This window comes from Humulus lupulus, chromosome 7, assembly GCF_963169125.1.
Source record: "Humulus lupulus chromosome 7, drHumLupu1.1, whole genome shotgun sequence".
Classification (NCBI taxonomy): domain Eukaryota; kingdom Viridiplantae; phylum Streptophyta; class Magnoliopsida; order Rosales; family Cannabaceae; genus Humulus; species Humulus lupulus.
In genome coordinates, this window is record NC_084799.1 from 100,326,143 (window position 1) to 100,350,253 (window position 24,111).

The 24,111-nt window shown below is 38.2% G+C and overlaps 1 pseudogene; it reads right to left on the reverse strand.

Annotated features, from left to right (window-relative positions):
- Positions 1–23,603: 23,603 nt before the first annotated feature.
- Positions 23,604–23,703, reverse strand: LOC133793343 (small nucleolar RNA R71; annotated as a pseudogene).
- Between the last annotated feature and the right edge of the window lie 408 nt (positions 23,704–24,111).

A 24,111-nucleotide genomic window follows, 5' to 3' on the forward strand; every position in this document is an offset into this window, starting at 1 on the left:
TATCACAGCGTTGTACGCCGAAGGACAATCTACTACTATAAAAGTAGTGAGTGATTTCCTATTAGCAGGTGCAGTCTAATTGATCTTGTCGGGGCGAGCCCTTCTCCGGAAAAACCATAAATGGTTTGGTTGTATGGCTCCAGGTCTTTCACGGACAACTTCATCCTTTCCAGTGAAGACTTGTATAGGATGTTGACTGAACTTCCTGTATCGACCAACACCCTTTTCACCATCATGTTTGTGATTTTTGCGTCCATGACTAGCGGATCTGAGTGTGAGAATCGCACGTGATGGGCGTCGTCGTCAGAGAAGGTGATCAGTTCCTCCTCTATTCTAGCCTTCTTTGGTGCTCGATCCTCAACACTCATCATCTCGATGTCCTGGTCATGGCGCAGGGTTCGAGCATATCGTTCCCTCACTTTCCCACTATCTCCTGCAAGATGTGGGCCTCCGCAGATGGTGAGAAGGGTACCTGCCACAGGAGCTAGCTGTAAAGGTGGCGAGCGTTGGCGTGCAGGCACCGACTCATTGCCACCTTTAGCCTCTTGCTGAGAACCTCCCGCGGCTCGTACAAATCTTCTTAAATGTCCTTGCCTTATCAGGAACTCAATTTCGTCCTTCAGCTGGTTACACTCGTTAGTGTCGTGCCCGTAATCATTGTGAAAATGACAGAACTTTGTTGCATCTCTCTTGGAGATATCTTTTCTTATAGGTGCGAGTCATTTTTAGGGCATGCTTGAGCTAGTCGCCTGGTAGACTTCAGCTCGGCTTTCAACATGCGTAGTGTATTTGGTGAATCTCGGTTCATACCGATTACCTTTGGGACACTTATTCTCGGAGGTTAAGGGTTTGTTGTTTGCCCGCTTCCCACCATTTCTTCCATTGCCATTCCCATTGCCTTTTCCGTTGCCATTGGGTTTTTCGAACCCATTGGCGGCTTTGGCGGGTTCTTCCTTAGGCCCCTTGTCTTTTGTTGGCAATTTCCCTTCCTTGGCAATCGCGTCTTCGAGCTTGATCTACTGATCAGCCCGATCTAAGAACTCTTGGGTGCTCCTTACCCCATTCTTTCTGAGGCTGCTCCAGAGGGGTGAATGGCATCTAACCCCAGCAGTTAGGGCCATCATCTTACCTTCATCGCCCACAGTTTTGGCTCCAGCTACAGCTCGCATGAAGCGTTGAACATATTCCTTCAAGGGCTCCCCCTCTTTCTGGCGTATCTTGACCAGTTGGTTTGCCTTAGTGGGGTGCACACGACCCACATAGAACTGTCCATAAAACTCCTTTATGAACATTTCCCATGATACTATACTAGCAGGAGGGAACTTGAAGAACCACTCCTGAGCAGTGTCAGACAGTGTTGTCGGGAAGATGCAGCAACGGGCATCTTCTAACACATTTTGTATATCCATTTGTATCTCAAACTTATTAACGTGAGATACCAGGTCTCCATACCCGTCGAAATTTGGCAGTGTTGGCATCTTGAACTTACTGGGGGTTTCAGCCACAACAATCCTTTGTACGAAGGGGGTGCCTCTCCTCCGATAGTACTCAATGTGGGATGTTCGCCCCCCGACCAGTTGCTGCACCGCCTGGTTCAGGGCATCAATCTGAGCCTGAACAGCTTCTGGGATTGCTGGGGCCTCTGGTGCCGAGGGAATGTACTCATCGTGTCTTTCTCGGTGGTCGTTAAGTACGTCCCTTAGATCATTGTCTCTTCGCCGCTACTCGTTGGTTCCGAGTCGACTAAAGACTTTATTTTGCCTGGGCTGGCCCCCATCGTTATGGCCCGATGGTCGGTCTTTTCTAGGTGGGGGGCTCCTGCCTCCACCTCTTTCTTCGTTCCTCCGACCAGCATTTCCTCTGCCAGAGTCAGCTTCATTGTAGTCGTGGCCATCTCTGAATTGTGGTTGACTATGGTGCGATCGACTATTCACTTTGTTGCCTCCTTGGGCTGGCATTTCCCGAGCGTTAGGGGGAGGCCTGCGCTAGTCGGTGGGTCCCCGTGCATTGTTATGCTGTGGGGGGTCCCTGACCATAGAGCCTGTCTCTAAGTTCCTCCTGTTGGCAGAAGGACGCTGCCCCTTGCTCGGTGGATGTGGCTCTTCATCCCCTGGGTGTCTAGGGTTGCGAGGCAGTTGCCCGGCCCTATTCTACCTCGAGCGCAGGGGATTGCCTTGACCAGCTTGAGATGGAGGCTGCTGCTCAGGATCCCTAGGTGGGACATCATCCCGAGCCACAAGTGGCTGCTCCAGCCTTTGAGGGCTTACTGGTTGGAGCGGAGGACTAGGATTGGGACCCCTTTGAGGTGGCTCGTTTGGTGGCTGATCTGGCTAGGAGGTTGGCGCAGACTGATTCCTAGCCAGCTGGATGGCTGCTTCAAGGGCATCCATGACATCCCTCTGTCGACGGTCCATCTCAGCCTGCCTCTCGCTCAGCTCCTGACGCTGGCACTCTATTTCTCTTTGCTGCGATGCCATTATTATCTCGGCAACATTCTCTTGATTGGCCCTCATATTGGCCAACTCATCCTGCAACACCCCCAGTGTTGCCTTCTGGGTCTCAGAATCTAACTCCTCCTCATCAAACTCCGAATGCGGTTCATCCTCAGCCACATTTGGGGGAGGAGGCTAGGATGATACAGCGCCAGTGGCCTGTCCGGTCTTCTTGAATGTTTTTGCCATTAGATTCTTTCACAAGCTCTCAATGAAAGCACTAGAATGTTGACCCTCAAATTAGCCAACGACGCGGAGTCAAATATACGACAGGAAAATAGCACGATGCTTGAAAATACAATCTAATGGAAAGTAAAGAACACTAAGAATTATAGTGGTTCGGCCCCAAAGATTGGTAATGACCTACGTCCACTTGATGCTATTATTAATGTTGAGCTTCAAAGGTGTGATCAAAGAACTAGGGTTCTTAAGTTTCACAAACCTGAGAAGGAGAAACAATACGCCGATGGATAAGAGCAATACAATTCTCTTTTTCTCAGATCAGAAAAGAGGATTAAAAAAAAGATCTCCCCTTGAGTTATTTCTTGTATATTTATAGGCTCAAGGAGGGTTACATGAGTCAATCAATCATATCTTTCCTTAATAAACGAATATTCAGGTGATAATGAAGAGATATTCTCGGCTATCGTTACAACTATACAAATTTATACATAAATAAATGGAGTATACGAATAGGCTGGTCGTATATAAAACTTGAACCTCGCGTATGGAAGTATCTCTGGTCGATAGGCGAGCAGCATCTCTGCCACGTGTCGGCCACGTGCTGAAAATTCTTGCCATATCATCACAGCTGTTTTTTGGATAAACAGCTAAAAGCCAACATGAGTCTTTCCAGCATGCTTTGTCCTCACTTGCACGATTCATGGGAAAACTTCCGAGGAGGTCACCCATCATGAGATTACTCTAGGTTAAGCACACTTAACTTTGGAGTTCTCAAGTGATGGGCTACCAAAAAGAAGATGCATCTTGTTGGCATAGGTAGTACTCATCAATCCATTTAAGCCCTCTTCAACTATGTAGTCTCATACCTACACAGTCTTAGAATCATCACACTTGACCTTCCCCAGGCGGTGTGGGATTGAACAAATTTTTACCCGGTCTTTCCCCCTGTGGATCACGAGATTCTAACTGTCACATTTTCTCATTATGTCTTCCTCTTCAGAAGTCTGGGGAGATTGCTTCTTTGAAAGATGAATTCCATGGCAGAACAATAGACGTTCTTTCTTGGAATTTGTCATTGAGAAACGTTCAAGCACTTTATCAATGTAAGCTACTTGAGATAGAGCTAAGAGTTTGTTCTTTCTATCCCTAATGATCTGGATACCTATAACATAACTTGCTTCACCCAAATCCTTCATCTGGAATTGAGTGCTCAGCCAATTCTTCACATTTTATAATTTCTTAACATTATTTCCAATGAATAAGATATCATCTACATAAAGAACCAAGAATACCACTATTTGATATGCCTTCAGTTGGTAAACACAAGGCTCATCAATATTTTGTTCAAAGCCATAGGTTATGATTATTTTATCAAACCTAAGGTACCATGAACGAGAAGCTTGCTTAATTCCATAAATGGACCTATTCAACTTGCAAACGTTTCCTTCTTGTCCAGCTACTTTAAATCCTTCTAGGTGATCCATATAAATGACTTCGTCAAGCTTCCCATTAAGAAAAGTTGTCTTGACATCCATTTTCCAGATCTCATAGTCAAGAGTGGTTGCTGTTGATAGCAGGATGCGAATGGACTTGAGCATGGCTACTGGACTAAAAGTTTCCTCATTGTCCACGCATTCTCTTTGGGTATATCCATTTGACACTAATCGAGCTTTATAAGTTTCAATCTTTCCATCAACACCTTGTTTCTTCTTGCAGATCCACTTGCACCCAATGGCCCTAAAATCACTAGGTGTTTCCACAAGATCTCTGACGAAATTTGAGTACATGGACTCCATTTCCTGTTTCATGGCTTTGAGCCATAGTTCCTTTTCAGGGCTAGCCATTGCCTGTTTGAAAGACAACGGATCATCATCACTTGTGTTGCCAACAACCATATTGGTTTCACCATCCAAACTATAGTGAACTGGGTTCCTAGAAACTCCCCCACTACGATGAGGCTCATTGACTGTTTGCTCAGGAACAGTGGTACTTTCTCCATTTAAATCGACTTGCGTCAGTTGGTCATGAAGAGTGGGAGTTTCATCATCAACTTGCGTTGATGATGATAGAACATTGGTGGGAGTCAATTCTTTAACCATCTCCTCTAAAACAACTTTAGGATATTGTTTTACTAAAGACTCAAAATTGCACTCTTGAATTCATAGAACACTCTATAACCAATATAGATACGTTATTAGTTATCCATTGTTGCAACCATAATTATCACTCAGTCCTAATAGACGGTCTACAATGAGATGGGACTAAAATACCATTTTACCCCTCGTTGTATTTTATCCTTAAAACACTTATTTCCTTGTAAATGATATTTCAGTAAACTAATATTAATTACCAAAATGAGATCTTAATCATTTAGCACCTTGAACCAAACTAAAAGGAAACTATCATTTTACTTCTTCATTAGAAGCTATAGATGTTAATATCTATGATTAACACTCCCACTCAATTATACTACCGAGTTCCCAAGAAGTAAGTATGGGCTAGTACGTAGGGTAAGCTGGTAACGAACAAGTCAAAGAACTCAAATAATACAATTAGTTAGAATACTAACCAATCAGAATTGAGATTGAATTGACCTATGGTCAACTATATGATATGACTAGAATAGATAATAACGGTATGTTTACTTATCTTATCTATTGTCAATATCGTTCCAATCTGATGTAACAAATACATCTGATCTTATCTACTTTGCTAATGTTCTGGAAAGAACATAACACTGCAATGTGTAAGTAGATCATATCGTAGATTGGCAAGTCAATGTAAATTCTGTGCACTGAGTAATCTTAGGACTAACTTATGTTTGAACATATAATCATATTTATATTCCACTATGATTACGTCACTATAAATATGATTAGCTAAATGCTCAGGATTTAATAGAAGTTTATATTAAACAAATAATCATGAAAACAATACATGTGGGCAAAGTGATTGACCAAGTCAAAAATTAATTTCTATTATTTTATTGATAATAAAATGAGATTACTAAGAAATTGTGTTTTACTTAGGGCATAAAACCCCAACAAGAGCAGCATAGGCAAATGTATGACCCTTACACTATAACTTATAATGAAGGGTGGAAGAATCATCCTAATCTTTGATATGGGAATTAACAACAAACCGCACCTATCAAACCACCATGATTTAATTACCAACAAAGGCCTCAACAAGCCTATGCACCTTTCGTCAACAACCTAGTATCTGGAAATATCAGGACCCATCCATGGCAGACATGCTAAAGACTTTGGTGGCTTCCAATATACAGACTCAAGTAATTCTTCAAAGTACTCAAGCATCCCTAAATTTTTTAGAGAATGCTATGGGTCAAATTGCTACTTCATTGAGTCAAAGTGAGCCACATAATCAAGGAAATTTACACTCACAACCTATTAGGAATCCAAGGGAAAACACTAATGCCATCACATTAAGAGATGGCAAGACCTATGATCCAATTTTTTCCCGCGCTTTTTTCTCTCGGTGTTTCTGCATCGGCACCATGGCAAAGGGATCTATGGTCGGGGGAAAGGGCAAATCGAAGAGTAAAGGCAAGAGAACAGGTCCAACATCTACTGATAAGGTCATCAAAACTCGATCTATGGATGCCATTCTTGGGATTTAGGAATTGGAGATGTCAGAGGATGAGCAAGGAGTAGGGGAAGTGCAAAGTCGTGAACCTACTCCAACGCCTCGAATTGGAATCTGTGCGAATGTGGAGGACTGGTTATCAGCTTCCAAGCAAGCTATGCAAAACATCAATATGGGTAAGGCTGTTCCATCTCCGATCTTACAGTCTAACTATACTAATGTCACTTCCACTGGAGCCAAAGAGATGGTTGTTACAGGGGAAGGTGTTTTCAATCAGAAGAGGACCTCGGGAGTCAAAATTGAGGTAGAGGATATAGCTGAGGAGGTGAATTTTTAGCAATCTTCTATAGTCTGCTATGTGCTTGGTGCAAATCCACCAATCCGAATCCTGGAGGGCTTTGTGAGGAGACTATGGAAGGATCAAGTCAATAAAGTTGGGATTCTCTCATCAAGTATTTTCATAATTCGCTTTTTATCCATGGATGTGAGAGACAGAATTTTAGATGGAGGCTATCTATTTTTTGGGAACAAACCTCTCATAATGAAGGCCTGGAATCCGGTTGATGATTTTTCTAAGGAAGATATAGATTCAGTTCCAACTTGGGTTCATTTGGGAGGATTGGATATTAAGTACTGGGGTGATAGGTCTCTGTTCAAGATAGTGGGACAGATTGGGAAGCCAATTCAAGTGGATTCCATTACTAAAAACAGAGATCGTTTAGCTTATCCCAGAATTCTCATTGAAGTGACCATGACACAGGACTTTCCATCTCGAATCAGTTTCTTGAATGAATTTGATCAAGAAGTAGACATTTCGTGGAATATGAATGGAAACCCACTGTATGTACGAATTGCTCTTGTCTAGGACACGAAGCTCATGTTTGCAGGAAGAGTAAGACTGTTAAGCAAGAATGGATTCCTAAACAGAAGGTCTCATCACCTATTGTAAGCAAAGTTAATGTAGATGCAGATGGTTTTCAATCAGTTACCAAGGGAATCAAGATACAGGAACCTAATGTCATCCAAATGAGTGTGAAGAATAAATTTTGCCTGCTAGAGGGGGACCCTGAGATGAAGCTTTTACAGAGGAGTAATACAGTAAGAGAGGGGGGAGGACCCTCTATACTAGATGGATAGAATCCTAACTTGGAATGTACGAGGGATTAACAGTCAACATAAGCACAAGGAGATTAAACAATTAATTTTGTCAAAGAAGGTTGGCTTGGTTAGTCTACTCGAGACAAAAGTGAAGAATAAAAATATGGGGTCTCTTTACACGAATCTGTTTTCTGGGTGGTGTTTCACTAATAATAACCCTTGGATTGATAAGGGTAGGATAATAATTGCTTGGAATCCGAGAGCCTTCTCTTTGGATATCAAGTTATGTACTACACAATTAATTCACTGTTAAGTACAGGTCCCTAATCGAACAGGAAGGTTCTTGATTACCTTTGTATATGGTTATAATGATGCAGCCGCTAGGGAGATCCTATGGAACGACTTACAAGGATTGGCTGTGGATATATTTGTCCCTGGGATGGTGGTAGGAGACTTCAATGAGATTCTTTCATTGCATGACAGAGTTGGCAAAAAAAGCACCATGAAGATATCAAGCAAATTTTCAGAATGTTTGACAGCTTGCCATTTGGAAGATTTGAAATTTTCTGGCAGCTTCTATACTTGGAGTAATAAGCAGAGAGCAGATGAGAGGGTTTATTCCAAGATTGATAGAGCTTTAGTTAACTCAAAATGGACTGATCATTTCCCTAACTCAGAGGCTGTGTTCTTGCCAGAACGGATATTTGATCATAGTCCAATTCTTGTTCATGTCACTTTGGAAATGCACTTGGAAAAGAAGCCATTTAGATATTTTCGGATGTGGAAAGAAGCACCCTGTTATGAAAATAAACTTCAGACCAGTTGGAACTTATCAGTTAATGGTACGCCAATGTTCCAATTAGTATCAAAACTAAAAAGGCTGAAACAGGTGCTAGTGAGCATAAATAGAGAGGGTTTTTCTGATATTCAACAGACAGAATTTAAGGCGGGACTTGTATTGAAGGAGCTTTAGGAGCAATTGCAGAAAGATCCCTTAAATGACAGGTTGATTTCTCAGGAGCAAGTGATTAGAGATCAGTATATGCATTACCATAAAGCTTACATGAGTTTCTTAGCTCAAAAAGCTAAAGCTTCTTGGATGGCTAATGGTGATGAAAATACTCACATCTTTCATGCTTCCCTTAAGGCAAGGAGAATACAGAATAGAATTTTGTCCATCAGGAATGAGGCAGGGCTTTGGGTAGACTCTCCTATAGATATAACAAAGGCCTTTTTGGATTATTATAAAGGCTTGTTGGGGACAGTAATGGTGCACAGGAAGAAGGTGTCTTGGTCAATCATCAAGCTCGAACCAGTTCTAAATGCAGTTCTCATTCAGACTCTTTCAACAGATTTCTCAGCTCAGGAGGTTAAGAACGTGATATTTGCAATTCCAGGATTGAAAGCCCCAGGCCCAGATGGATATAGTAGTTACTTCTACCAAGATAATTGGGATTTGGTGGGTTCAGAGGTTACTACAGTTGTGTTATCCTTCCTTACTTCAGGTAAATTTCTTAGGGAAATTAATAACACAACCATTACACTCATTCCCAAGCATATTTGCCCTGATTCTGTGTGTGATTTCAGACCTATTTCCTGTTGTAATGTTATATATAAAGCTGCCTCCAATTGATTTGCTCAAGGATCCGGAAAGTGCTACCTGAAATAATTGAAGAAAATCAAGGGGGATTTGTTCATGGTAGATATATAGCTTACAATATCATTATATGTCAAGATTTAGTTCGGCATTATGGGAGGCCAAATTGTAAGCCAAGTTGCATGATCAAGTTGGATTTGAGGAAAGCATATGACACCATAGAATGGGATTTTATTGAAGAAATGCTCTTTGTTTTTAAATTTCCACAGAAATTTATCCAGCTCATCATGGTATGTGTTCGAACTACCAGGTTTTCATTGATGATTAATGGTTCATTAAATGGATATTTTGAGGCTAAACGAGGATTGAGACAAGGAGATCCCATGTCCCCCTTGTTATTTGTACTAGGTATGGAATACTTATCTAGGATCATGCTTAAAGTTAGCTCTTATCCTAGTTATAAATTCCATGATCGGTGTGCTAGTTTGAAGTTGAATCATTTATGTTTTGCTGATGACATATTGTTATTCAGTCATGGAGACTTTATTTCTATCCTTTGGATGCTTAGGGGACTAAAGTTATTTTCCAAGACTTCAGGACTCTTTCCAAATGAGGCTAAGTCTACAATATATTGCAGTGGCATGTGTGGGTCTGAGATTGAGAGAGTTGTGTCTGCTTCAGGATTCACGCGATCTTCATTACCTTTTAGGTACCTGGGCATTCCTATATGTTCTAAAAGGATTTCTAATGCTGAGTGTGGGATCATTCTAGATAAAATGGTGGCCAGGATTAAATAATGGAGTTCTAGAAATTTATCATATAGTGCCAGAGCAACATTGATCAATGCGGTTTTACTATCAATACACTCTTATTGGGCTCAAATAATGGTATTGCCAAAAAAGCTATTGAAGGATATAGATGCAATTTGCAGGGCCTTTTTGTGGAAGGGAGATGCAGAAGCTCACGGTCTAGGGGCAGTTGCTTGGTCCACTGTCTGTACTCCAAAATCTGCAGGAGGGTTAGGATTCAGGAAAAGTTTAGAATGGAATATAGCTGCCTTAGGGAAATATGTATGGGAAATTGCCTCTAAAAAGGACAACCTATGGGTTAAGTGGATACATAGCATTTATTTGCAAACAAGGGACTGGTGGACTTACTCAGTACAGCAAAGTTGCAGCTGGTACTGGAAGAAAATAGTTGAAATTAAGGACCTTTTTAGAGCTAAAATGGATAAAGCAACCTTCATGGCAGTGAAATATGGTATTCAATCTGGGCATGCAATACTATATGATCAACAAACCAAGGTCCAATGGAGTAAATATTTCTGGGAGAGATGCAATGTACCGAAACACAGATACATACTATGGCTAACATTACACCAGAAGCTGAAAACCAGAGGCTACCTCAATAAACACTGTCAGGTAGTGGACACAACGTGTTTGCTGTGTGGAAATCATACAGAAGAGATATCACATTTATTTTTTCAATGTGATTACAACAACTTATGTCTTGTGAATTTGAAGGAGTGGATAGGTTGCAGAGCTCAAATAGAAAGTTATCACACCTTATTGCATTGGATTTCCAAAGCAAAACACCTTACCAAGCTCAGGAGAATTTTTTACATAGCTGCTGTATCAGCTCTAGTCTATCATATCTGGAGAGTCCGAAATGATGTCTTGTGGTCCTCTAAGATTTGGCATGTCAATCATACAATGGAGGTCATTAAGAGAGAGCTAAAGTTGAGACTTGCTGTATCAATGTATAAAGGGAAACAAAATAGGGATAAGGAATGGTATCATAAATTGTAAAGTTAGATATGGGGAATGTAAGTCACATAGGGGTAGAAGGAAATTATAAGTGTACATGATTTGTTTTTGAGCAATACAATGATTCTTATTCACCAAAAAAAAAAGACCTATGATCCACCTACTATTCTATCAACTTCCAACGATGCGCCATTGCCTTCTAATCATCCCACCCATTAAGACAAGAATGAAACCCCAACCACAACACCCAATCCTAGACAACATATTCCCACCTATCTCACTACTCCTCTATTTCCTAGTTATTTGAGAAAGACAATGAAAGATAAAGCAGAAAAGAAAATAGTAGAGATTTTTTGCAAGGTTGAGGTAAACATCCCTCTACTTGATTCCATTAAACAAGTACCTCGCTACGCAAAGTTTTTAAAGGAGTTATGTACCAATAAGAAGAAGCTCAAAGGGAATAAAAAGGTGAGTGTGGGGGAAAATGACTTGGCAATACTTAAAAAGAAACTCCCACCAAAGTGTAAGGATCCTGAAACCTTCACTATCCGTTGCACTATTGGAAGTAAAAAGAATTACAGATGTATGTTGGATTTGTATGCTTCAATTAATTTAATGCCTTAATCCATTTATACCTCTTTGAATTTGGGACCACTTTAAGAGACACGGGTGATAATTCAATTACAGGATTGTTTTAATGCTTATCCAAGGGGAGTAGTAGAGGATTTCTACATTCTTGATATGGAAGACGACTCAATTCCATGCTCTACACCAGTGTTATTGGGAAGGCCATTGTTGACTGCCTTTTTCGCTATCAACCTAATTTAAGAACTTGACAGAAACTATAAGAAAATAACATATAGGTTTTACGTGGTTCAGGCTATAAAAGAGCCCTAGTCCATGAGTCTTTGGAATTAGTGAGTTCGAAGCTTGTCAACTTCAATGGAGTCTCAGGCAACATATATATTGCTTTGAGTTTACAATGCTTAACTAGCCAAAGTTCTAAACCCTTTACAAGGAGATATCCCAGCCCCATTTATAGAAGTTTGGGTCATTTAAGGCCCTTAAGGGACAATTAATACAACATTCCCCATTATTTGGGGAGTAAAATACTAATTAATTACATAGGGATGCACTAATAAAGACCATGGGCCCATACAGATTACACAAGGCCCATTTTTAGAAAGCTGCCTACCAACCTTATAGGGGACACGTATATGATCATGTCATTATACGGCGCACGTATGTCCATGTCAGGCGGCATTGTGGGAAATGCCGATTGTATCTTTAACTACTGGATCAGTGAGTATGTTGTAGAATGGTATGCACTTATCAGTTGCTTTGGAGACAGAAACTTAGGGCTGCAATCCTCCTGATGAGGCTCTACACATCTTTATGTTTGTGAGGGGATGGCATATCGACCAAAGCTTTTATATTCTCGAGGTTTGCCTCTATTCCTCGGGTGTTGATGATGAAACCCAGGAACTTCCCAGAGGCAACTCCAAAAGTGCATTTTTGGGGATTCAACTTCATCCTGAATTGGTGAAGTACTGAAAACACTTCTGCCAGGTATTTCACATGGTCAGGGGACGTCCTAGATTTAACCAGCATGTCATCCACGTAAACTTCCATGTTCCAACCCGGCTGGTTCTTGAACATACGGTTTATCAGTCTCTGATAGGTGGCACCAGCATTCTTGAGCCCGAAGGACATCACTTTGTAGCAGTACACTTCTTTATCAGTTCGGAAGCTGGTGTGCTCTTGGTCAATGACATGCATGAAAATTTAGTTATACCCTGAGTATGCATCCATAAAGGACAAGAGCTCGTACCCGAATGTGGCGTCGACCATCTAATCTATCTTCGGCAAATGAAAACAATCCTTTAGGCAGGCCTTGTTAAGGTCTGAGAAATCTATACAGGTCCTCCAAGTGCCATTTGGCTAAGGTATAAGGACTGGATTAGATAACCATTTCTTGTACTGAGCCTCTCAGATGAACTTGTTCACGAGAAGCTTGTCCACCTCAGCCTTCAAAGTCAGTGCCCGGGTTGGGTCACTCGTCCTCCACTTATGCTGAATTGGAGCAGTGTGTTGGGATTTGTGCCCTTAAGAGTATTTCTGTATGAAGGATTACTGTTAATTAAATAAAGTTAATATTTTGCACTCATGTTTGTATTTAATTATACATGCCATTTATCATGAAGATCCAATATTATTGGTGTGGTCTTGAATTAAGTGTATGTATAATGATATACATACAAGAGGATTGAATTCAAGATAATAATATAAAAATTGTTTGTAATCGCTAAATAAAGTGGGAGTTTTATTTAATAAAGATTATGGGTACGGTCTATCTTTTGTTTAAGACAGAACATATTATCCAGACTGTTAAGTGTAGCGACACAAAGAGATAGAGGTACCGTATACAATATAGATTGTATTGGACTGGGACACGATGAAAGAAAGAACTTCTGATAATATTTGTTAAAATATAGAAGTTCAACATTCATCAATCAATGGTCGTTTAAGACTTGACCTCAATCCTGAAGTGAGTTATGAACTCCTATTTGTACTTTTATGACTTTTGTCTTATCGGGTAAGGTTCAATGTTCCTACGACCGAATTCCTGATATCTTGGAGTCATAGAACTACAAGTGGCTGGGAACATACTTCACAGATTTGGAATCTTCTCCTTACTTAAATGAAAATAGACTAGGTGTTCCTTATAGTGTTGTTTCGGGGCTTGAGCATAGAGCGCTCAATTTCTGTTAGAGAACAGAAATTTCATCCTATAATTAAATTTATAGAATAATTTTCATTTGAGAATCAATGGATCTAATTGATAAAGACATAATTAAGGAGGTTAACGGACATTGAGACATATCTTTAATTATGAACAACTAGCAGAAAGTCATAACTCATGCAATGACTAAATCAATGGACGACTTTATAGTTATAGCTTCTAATAATATAAGACTATAGTTTTGAGAGTTCAACTATAAATTTCTAGTGGAATAATTCATAGTTATTAAATTAATTAATGGAACTAAGAGTTAGTAAAATTAATTATATTATTGGAGCTTATAACTATGGGTCCATACTGTCCCTGTACTAACTCGATAACACAAAGGTAGGATTTTAGTATTAAGAGGAATTAATTAAAAATAATAAAGTACTATTTTTAATCTCACATAATAATATTATTTGTGAAATAATATTCAAAATATTATTTATGAAATAATATTTAATGGAAAATAAAATTATATTAATCATTTTGTGAAATTAATTTTGATTGAAAATTAATTTGATCATATTCAATTTTGTGGTATAATTGTATACTACATAAAATAATACGATAAATGCCCAACAAATAACATTTTATAGAGATAAAATACTACAGGGCCCATAGCCCTGCAGTTGGCGCCAACCACAATCCAAATAGATTGTGGCCCATGCAGAGACCCAACGAGATTAGGGCTAGGTCTTATTTCTTTTGTTATATTAATAGAATATAACATCAAGAAAAGAAACAGAGAGATGAGATGCAATTTCACAATATATTTGCCAAGAGAGAAAAATAGAGAATTTTGTTCTCTCTGTGAGAAGAACACTCTCTTATGTGTTGAGATTCAAAAGTTTGTTCTTGTGTATCCTACCAAATAGCATAGACATCCACATATCTCGTTGTCTTTGTGCAAGACATAGTATGAAAGATGGTGGGTTAGGAAGCTAAGACGCTATTTTATCTACACATGTTCTACATATAGAAAAGATATTTGTAATTTTCATTTTATTCAGATTCATGTCACATGAGAAATATCTCATTCTAGTTATGGTTCCTAGAGTGTTTCGATCCCATGCTTTAATAATTGTTATTATTGCATTTAAATGTCATATCATGCTTCCGTTGCACTGTTAATCACATAATCGTAAACCAATAATTTGTACTAGAGCCATGGTTGAGATCATGTGTTATGAATCTAATATGTGTTTATTTTGAATATTGAACACATAGATCACATGTTTTATGAGTGAGCTTAAGGGTTGTTCTTATCTATTACATATTTTGAATATGCTTTATGGATGTGATGAATGAAATTGATCATTAACTACATGGTTCTCTTTGTTTTTGGGTTTGTTCTCAATTTTTTGAATTAGAATCAATGTACACCCATATTGTTTTGTTAGGTATAGGTTCTTTGTAATTCCTTAAATTTATAGTTTCTAGAATTTGTGTTATGTTCTTGAATGAGATGTTATTCAATAGGATTGAATACCACGAAAATTGTTGTCGGATTGATTGTGTTAATGGTTATTGTAATCATTTGAATAATTTATAAAAAAATTATTATAAAAGTAACGAGATTATGTCGTGACTGTTAAATATGCAATCAAACATCACATGGGTGTCGTGAGTGATGATTAAGCTTTGATAAAATTTAGGTATTGATCTTTTTTCTCATTGATTCATAGTAACATATATATATATATATATACAAGCAAGAAAAGCTATAGATACCTAAACTTGGCCATCACACACGGCAAGAGTTTTGGAAATTGAAAGCTTATTCTAGGAAATTAATAACAAACAAACCATATATAGATTATCCTAGAATAAAAGATTCAACTACACAAATCCCTATCGTATCACCCCCCTCAAGTTGGAGCATGTAGGTCGACAATGCCCAACTTTTCAAGAAGAAGATCAAATTGTTTCTTTTCCAAAGCCTTGGTAAAAATGTCTGCCAATTGAACGGTCGTTCGTACATAAGATGGTGCAATAAGACCTTCTTGAATTGCATCCCAAACAAAATGACAGTCTACTTCTATGTGTTTTGTGCGTTCATGGAAGACCAGATTCTGCGCTATATGCAACGTAGACTGAATATCATAGAAAAGAGGAATTTCTTTTGAATGATGAACTCCCAAACTCAAAAGTGGACCATTCAACCGTTTTAATTCACAAGTAATAGAAGCCATACAACGATATTCAGCCTCAACGGAAGAACGAGCTACAGTATGTTGCTTCTTTGTTTTCCATGAAATTGGGGAATGTCCCAAAAACACAAACCATCCAGTCAGAGATCACCTAGTAAGAGGAAAAGCTGCCCAATCTGAATCACACCAACCTGTCAAAGACAACTCACTGTCTGAATGCAATAAAATGCCTTGACCCGGAGATTTCTTTAAATAGCAAACAACACGTAATGCATCATCTCAATGTTCTTGTCTCGGTTCCTGCATAAATTGAGATAGAACATGTACCGAGTATACCAAGTCAGGGTGGGTAACCGCAAAATAAATAAGACGCCCAAGCAAAGGTTTATAAGGCTCGGGATCCAAAAGATAAGGACCCGTGGCACGTGCTAATTGATGATTCTGCTCAATTGTGAATGAAACTATATTTGAGCCCAACAATCTAGACTCCAAAATGATATCAAGAGCATATTTCCTTTGACATAAGAACAAACCGGAAGTGCTTCTAGCCACTTCAATGCCAAGAAAATATTTAAGCACACCAAGGTCCTTCATATAAAAACAATTGCTCAAATAGGCTTTAAAACTCGTCACCGCAGCGGAATCATTACCAAAAATAACCAAATCATCGACATATGCTAAGACATTCATCTGTACAGACCCTTTAGTGTAAGTAAACAAAGAATAATCAGAGTAGGATTGAAGAAAACCATATCCCTTTATAGCTGTCACAAGCTTGGCAAACCAACATCGAGGAGCCTGTCGCAAACCATACAAGGACTTACGCAAACGACAAACCATGGTGGAATAATTTGAGTTAAAGCCTGTAGGAAGTTTCATATATACCTCCTCGCCTAAATCACCATGTAGGAAGGCATTATGAACATACATTTGATGAAACTCCCAATTCTTTGATGCTGTGACTGCCAAGAAAGCATGAACTGTCACCATTTTTGCTACTGGGGCAAACGTCTCATTGTAGTCAATTCCTTCGACTTGATGATTGCCAAAAACAACTAATATGGCCTTTAATATCTCAATACTTCAATCTGAATTGTATTTAATGTTGTACCCCATTTACTCCCTAGGGCTTTCTTGTCAGGAGGTAATTTCTCCATAGTCCAAGTTCCATTGTCTTCCAAAGCTTGAATTTCTTTTTGCATAGCAGTACGCCAACCAATATCTTTTACTTCCTCATTAAAAGATCGTGGTTCAACACCTACAGTTACAGCTGCAAGAAAATCTCGGTGTTGCATGGTAAATTTGTCACAACTAACATAATGTGCTATAGGAAAAGGTGTACCTGAGGGAGTGTGATATTGCGGATCAGGTGGAGGAAGAGATGGGCTTTTCTTGATAACTGTATGTGTAACGAAGTCTCGCAATTTTACCGATGGAATCTTCTCACGAAACCCACGACCCAAGCATTCTTTACCAACCCCCACTTCAGTAGGAGCTTCACCCACCCCCTCGCCATCCAGAGGGATAAATTGGGCAGGCGAAGGCGACACAGACGGTGATTGTGGTGTCTCAATAGGATGAGTTGTGTTAGTCGGGGGTGAAACTATTGGAGGATCAAGAATGACATCCTCACTCATCTGATTATTGCTCATATTATCAAGGAACCCCGTTGGAGAAAGATCATCACTATCAAGAGTAGGAGCAATATTGGAAACTTCAACAGCCAAGAAAGGAAAGAAATTTTCATAGAACTTTACATCCCTTGATACAAAGAACTCCTTTTTCTCAAGATCAAATAAACTCGATCCTTTCTTGCCAAACGGGTACCCCACAAAAACACATTTATAACTACGATTAGCAAACTTGTCACCTTTAGCTTGTTGATTATGAGCGAAAGCTAAACAACAAACAATGCGTAAGTCACTAAAAGAAGGAGCACAACCAAAGAGAATTTCATAAGGAGTTTTATTGAGGAGAACATTAGATGGAGTTCGATTGATTAGATGAGCAGCGACCAAAACACATTCCCCCAAAAATTAAATTGGCAACCCCCCTTGAAAATGTAATGCACGAGCAACATTCAAAATATGTTGGTATTTCTTTCTACTCTTCCATTTTGTTGAGGTGTACCCACACAAGAAGTTTGAAATAAAATGCCAGTGGCCACAAAATAATCTTTCATGCAATTTAACTCTGTTCCATTGTCACTATGAACAAGTTTCACTTTTTTGAGAAAATTGATGATCAATCATTGTAATAAAGGACATGAACATCTGAAAAACTTCTTTCTTATCAATCAATAAATAAACCCACACAACATGAGAATAGTCATCCACCAAAGTTAAAAAATAACGAGCACCACAAGAAGAAAGTTCATTATATGGACCACATAAATCACAATTAATTAACTCAAAAATCCGGGTTGACTTATTTTCACTTAAAGGAAAACTACGTCAAGAATGTTTAGCACGATGACAAACATCACATCCTTTATTCAAATGACCCCTTGAATTATTCAAAAAAAGGAAGCAACTTCACTACGTTCTCAGAAGGATGACCTAAGTGATGATGCCATAGCTCTAAAGACTTCGAACTAGGAACATAAACTGCTTGTACTATGAAACTCTACTATAGGTAGTAAAGTCCATCCTATCTCTCATCCGTTCCAATCACCTCCCTTGAACGTTGGTCCTGTATAACACATAAGTTAGAATTAAATTAAACTAAACAATGAAGACCATCATTCAATTGGGAAACCGAGAAGAAATTGCATTGTAATTTAGGAACAAAAAGAACATTATGAAGGATAATGAAGTCAGTCAGTCTCACGACACCCTCTTTATTAGCAACAACCGTTTGACCATCCGAAAGACCCACAAGACTGGAGAAACCGCGTGAATATTCAATAAACAAGATTTATTACCGATAACATGATGAGAACAGCCGGTATCAATTATCCAATCATCCATGCTCAACTTACCATTCAATCGGCTTGAGGAGGAAGAGGAAGAACCAAACGCGGCTATTAAAGTCGCCCATTGTTCGACAGTAAAGCTTGGAAGATTAGTAGAAGACGCACTTGGAGTAGCAGCGGGGGTAGCGACATTCGTGCGCACTCCGTTATTACCATGATCAGCCGAAGACTTGTGGGACGGTGCATGTGATTTTCCCTTGAAATAACTTTTACCTTCGATGGTGGAACCAAATTTCTCCAAGTACCAATCAGAAGTACCATGAATATCAAAATAGGTAGCTTTGTCATGACCTGTTTTGTGGCAGTGAGAACAGGTCAAGCTTGCCTTGTCCACACGCGGCTTGGATCGATTGTCGGTACGTACATCAAAAACAAAAACATCAGTTTTTTCTTCATGAATTTGAGTGATCCCACGAAACCGCTTATCTTGAGCAATTTGTTGAAATGCCCGATTCAACGATGGAAGAGGATCTTGCGAGAGAAGAGTGGAGCGCAATTGTGCATAATAATCTGAGCACAAACCAAGAAAAATTTGTGTTTACCAGCCTGAAAAGTACATTTACCACACTTGCAAGAGATCAAAGGCTCATGTCTATCTAGTTCATCCCATAAGACATTTAATTTACTAAACTAAACAGCAACGGGCATAGTTTTATTTTGCTCACAACGATTAATATCTCCCTTAAGTTGGTGAATACGAGGACCATTGAAAATGGATAATCGTTCATGCAAGTCATCCCATAAATGTTTCACATCATCATAATTTGATAACATAGATCGTACCTCTGGTTCAATCGTATTCCTGAGCCATGATACAAGCACACATTGAATTGTGACCCATTCATCCTTTGTAAAGGGAGGAACGACATCGGTGATGGTCCCGTTAAGAAAGCCAAACTTGCCCCGAGAAGAAAGAACGCACGAATAGCATGAGACCAATCATCTAAATTGTCAAGTTTCATGTGAGTAATGAAATCACCAGGATGATCTTGGGAGCCTAAGTAAAACGGGGAATTGGGATCAACCTTCGTTGGTGGACCAATCTGGATGGGTAATGGAGTTTTGTCTCCATCAACCATGTTTTAGCTATTCTTTTTTACGATAAAAAAAACTCGCTATGATACCATGATAAACTTTAGGTATTGATCCTTTTTCTCATTGATTCATAGTAACATATAAATATATTGTGGATATTCGAATTTTAGTAGCACAAGGCCCCGACTTGTGACCCTTAGGGTAAAGGTCCGGAATGCAAATAACCAAGGCCGGCCTTGCACCCTGCGCCAAAGACCTCATAAGGCATGCACCTCTCTAACAGAGCCTCCCTTTATGCACAGGCTCAGGTAGGATCACCCCTCAAAACTAATGACGCGTCTTGCAATGAGGGTCCCAAGAAGGCGGATATGCCTTGCTAATAATAGACCACCTTGCATCAAGGCCTCGCACCATGGCATCTCACGCACACCAACCCCTCGGACCATGACGTCTCCTGCGCACCAAGGCTCCGTCTCACGAGGCATGGCCTCACACATGGGGTCTCGCACCACTGCGTCTCGCGCACAGTGCATCTCCATCTCGTGAGGCATGGCCTCGCACCACGGCATCTTGCGCGCAGTGTAGCTCCATCTTGCGAGGCATGGCCTCGCACAATGGGGTCTCGCACCATGGCCTCTCGCGCGCAGTGTGATAACTCTACAAAATAGAGTTATTTTACCATATTTTTTATTCTAATTGTTGCTTAGTCTTTGAGTTTTTAAGTAACTTATTAAGTTTTTAAATAATTTTGAATTTATTAGTCTTATTGTAATTTTATAGATATTTTATTATAATATGTTGTAGTTTAATTATTTGTATTATTGTTGTTAAATTGGAAGTAAAAAGATGCACTTTTGAGCTTAATTTCCAAAGTAAATTAAATTTTAATTAATATTTTCATGAACTTAATATGACTCATTTTATAAATTGAAATTATTTGATTATAATTTAATTTATTTTGAAGGAAAATTATTGATTTTAAGGTGTTTGAAGTAGAAAAATAAAGAAAAGAAATTAAAGTTGTGAAGATAGGAGAACTATGGCATTTTCGAAGAGATTAGCAAGGAATTTGGGCATTTTTCAAGGACCCAACCCATCTCACAACTCAGCCCAGTGCTTGGCCCAACCGTGGGCCCGCCTTCCAGCTGCCCCATCCCAGGTTCGCCTGGCCTCCTGTGCACTTCCTCGGCCCAATTCGCCAGGCGCAGCTTCCTCTCCAGCCATCCCAGCCCCCCTAGGATCCTGTTCAACTCCCCAGCCGTACACCACCCCAGGCCCAACCCGCCTGAACCACGGCCCAGCTGCTGCCACAGCCGCCTGCCCAACCACCCAACCAGCCACCAACAACCCTTCCTCAGCCCACAATGTACTTTTGCCCCCTATATCCAAAAATGCCAACTTTTTACCCAATTTTTCCACATATTTCACCACAAAAATCATAATTACACCCTATAATACCTCTACATGCCATATTTACTTTGTTTAATTAATTTAATCAATTTAATTAATTTAAGTTGATTATTTTAATGCTCTCATTTTGGCTATAAATATGGAATTTCAAGACCATTTTAGGGTGCTTAATTTCTGGGTTACCATTTTCTTTCTACCATTTTCTCTTCCATATTGGTGTTTTTGAAGAGCATTTTCAAGTATGGATTTTATTTATTTTGTAATTTATATTCTAGTTATGTGCTTCTAATCTTTTTCATAAGATTATTAAGATCATGATGAAGCAACTTGTAACTAGATAATATTTATGTTGTATGTTGATTTCCCTTGTAATGCAACAAAGTTTATGGATTTTTCTTCTTCATATATGTCTTTCATCTTTAATATTTCATATTTTGGATTGTTAGATAATATGCACTTTGTTCTTCATTTTGCAAAACATAATATTCTTTGTGTAAGACGTGTCATTAAATTGTACACATCCAATGCTTAGAACAAAAATATTATGTTTTTCCTTATAAATAATGTTATTTGATTTTTTGTTGTTTCATTAGGTTGATTCACATTAAATACTTTGAAATTATACTTTTGAAAAGTGAAGAAAAATCCTATCTTTTTAGAAGCAATTTGAGCTTAAAATTATAAATCTATTTGGAAAATGATAGTTTGACTTATTTTAACTATCACTAAAACTTGGGAATCAATATTCTAATAAGTATTATTAAACTTATATTTTGTGGATTCTAGTATCTTAATAATCTTTCTTTTAACACTTATTTTCAAATCATTATTGGTTTATTTTTATTCTCTTAAATAGCTTTATTTTCAATCTTTTATTTTATGTTCATAACATTAAAACTCATCAATCTTTGGAGCTAGGTTAGGATTTATTAATTTTGGTTTAAAATAATTTTCTTTTTGATTTTAGACAACTCCTTTGGGTTCGACATCCTTGCTTGCACGATCACTATTCTATATGAACGATTCGTGCGCTTGCGATATAAATTTTTAAAACATACCCATTTTGGATCCATCAAGTTTTTGCACCGTTGCCGAGGAGTTGCAAGAATAGAAATGAAATTTATCTAAAGGTTAGTGAATTCTTCTACTAGTTATTTAATTTTTGTGCCTTAAAAAAACCATATATACAAAAATATAAAAAAAAAATTATATATTTATATAAAAAGAAAAAGATAAAAAGAAAATTTGGGACGGTTCTACCACCCATAAAAAAAACTTATATATTTATATTTATTTATTTTTAGTTGATGACACCTATGCCTCCTATCAATCTATCTTTTTAATTTTTATAGTTGACTGCACTTGTGCCTCCTAATTTTTTTGTAATTTTGTTACAGTTTTGATCCCTTGTATTTCTTTGTTAGTTGACGGCACTTGTGCCTCCTAACATTTGTTGTAACTTTCTTTATTTATCTTGTGGTAGTTTTATTTTTTATTTTTGCAAGTTACTAGTTGATGGCAATTTTGCCTCCTAGTCTTTAATATTATGTTTTAGTTGATGGCACTTGTGCCTCCTAATTTTTACCTTATTTTTGTTATGGTTGATGGCATGCTATGCCTCCCTACTCTTGCCTAAATTTGGATAGTCTTATTTAATTTTGCCTTATTTTTCTTTATCCTTTATCATATTACTGTGTAATTTTGAAAAAAAATACTTGAAAAAAAAGAGAAACATAAATCATGTCGTTTCACCATAAGCAATTTTCGCTTAAAGGAAATTTGAACAAAATTCTCAATCCGCCTCTACTAATTAACCTCGGGGAGTTGTTAGTAGTGTGCGAGTAAGTGGAATCAAATAGGCCTGAGGACAAGTGAACCATAAAAATTAAATTGTTGTGAAATCTATTAAAAAAAAAAATTTAAGTATGCTTTGTGGTTGCGATTTTTACTGATCTTCGACATCAGAAAATTGTTTGTTTGAGATTATCTCTGTTGCTTTGTGAAAATGGAATGCATCATTGGGAACGTAACTCTAAAAATCGATTAGTAAAAAAACTTTTATCTTTGTTTGAAATTGAAAGTGTTAGTAAAAATATAAGCATCATTAAACAGATTGCTAATCCTGTTGATGAAAATGTTGTGCCTGAAAAAACTTTGCTTGAATATTTTGCACCTATTTCATCTAATGCTCCTTCATGTATTGTTCTTCCAACCACTTCTGCTACCCATTTTAAGCTTAAACAATCAATCATTAAATTGTTGCCATCTTTTTATGGTAAAATAGAGATGATCCTTACATGCATGTCAAAGATTTCTTAGAAATTTGCTCAACATTTAAATTTCAAAACTTTTCTGATGAGTTGGTCAAACTAAGATTGTTCCCTTTTTCATTAAAAGACAAATAAAAAGCTTGGTTAAATTCCTTTCCCACGGGGTTTATAACTACATGGGATCAACTTTATAATAAATTCTTGCTGAAATTTTTTCCTATGTCTAAAATTGATAGTCTAAGGAGAGAAATCTCCGAGTTTTTTCAAAAAGATAATGAAGAGTTTTATGAATGTTGGGAAAGATTTATTATTAAAAATGTCATCATCATGGTTTTGAAAAATGGAGACTTGTCAAATATTTTTTATGATGGTTTGACTCCCTCTAATCGTCAAATGATTCAATCTATGCATACTGGAATTTTTTTAAAATTTCAAGGACAAGAGGCTTAGGACGCCCTTGAAGATTTATCTGTCAATTCACAACAATGGAATTATTTTGATCCTAGGTCTAGGTCAACTAATTCACCAAAAAGAGGAGGAAGGTATGAAGTAAAAGATGAATTAAACTTAAGAACATCCTTAGTCAAATTAGCGAGAAAAGTAGAAGCTTTAGCCATAAGCCAAACTATAAATTCTTCAATACAACCAAGAAAAGATGTTTGTTCTATATGTTCTAGTCCTTGCCATAATTCCCAATCATGTCCTTCTTACCAATAAGCCTTTTTTGAGGAGGCCAATGCTC